Consider the following 1,281-nt stretch of genomic DNA (forward strand, 5'->3'; position numbering starts at 1 on the left):
TGACACAAGTTTAGTTTGGGAAACGTGGTTGATATGGATGAGTTGGACCGAAGATTCTTCATGAGTACTGCCTGACTCTATGAAACCACACTGTCTTTGGGCCTGCCCTGTCAGTGGCACCTCCCTCTCTCTGAAAAGGAGCAGAGTATGAGATTTGTTTTATTCACTTACAGGATAAGGGTGTTACTGGTTACGCCAATATTCTTTTTATTACCCATTGCAGGCCAAACCAGGCCAATCATTGATCAAAGGACATGAGGGAACCAGATGGAATTTTCTAACAATTGACAATGATTTCATGCTACCATTAGACTTCTAATTCCACAATCTGCCATGGAAGAATTCAACCTCAGAACATTACCTGACTCTCTGGATTAACGGCCAGCAGCACAACCAGTTTACCATCACCTCACCAATGTATACTGGTAGGAAAAGATATTTCTAAATGGGAAAGGCTTCAGAAATATGAAGGTGACCTGATTCAGGATTCTCTTCAGGTAACATAAGGCTTCAGTTTGAAATTAGCAAGGAAAAACAGAAATTGTTAGAAAAGTTCAAGTCTGGCAGTACCTGTGGTGAGAAAGCAGAGTTAATGTTTTGGGTTCAATGACCCTTGATCAGAAATGCATTAATTTCAAGAGGACTAGAATGTAAGACCCCTGATTTACCACTCTATAAGGCTCTGATTATACTGCGTTTGGAATATTGTAAGCAGGGTCCTGTATCTAAGATGCACTTGTGCTGGAAGGGATCCATAAGGGCAAGAATTACAAGAATGATCCTGGGCATGTAGGGCTTGTCATGCAATGGATGGTTGAGGATTCTGGTTCTGCACTCAATACTTTTGAAGATGGAGGGGGCAATCTCATTGAAACTTAAAACTGAGAGGCCTGGATAGAATGGACATGGAAAAGACTTTTCCATTCGTTGGAGAATAGGACGCCAAGGCACAGCCTCAGAGTGAAGGGGAACCCTTTTTGAGTGAGATGAAGAGGATGTTCTTCAGTCAGATGTTGCTTCATCTGCAGAACTCCTTGTCGGAGAGGGCTGTGGAGGCTAAGGCATTGCGTGTCATTACGACAGAGAGAGATACGTTTTTGATTAATAAGTGGATCCGGATTACGGGAGAAGGTAGTAAAAACATAAACCAAACATGATCAGATGATGGAATGGGCCCGATGGGTCGAATGGCCTAAATGTGTTCCCAGAAAACATTATCTGCGGCCATACCCCATTGGTGGTACCTAACAGGCTCTTGGACCCGCCCCTACATCTGACCCC

The sequence above is a fragment of the Chiloscyllium plagiosum genome, chromosome 31, assembly GCF_004010195.1.
Source record: "Chiloscyllium plagiosum isolate BGI_BamShark_2017 chromosome 31, ASM401019v2, whole genome shotgun sequence".
In the NCBI taxonomy this organism is placed as follows: Eukaryota; Metazoa; Chordata; class Chondrichthyes; order Orectolobiformes; family Hemiscylliidae; genus Chiloscyllium; species Chiloscyllium plagiosum.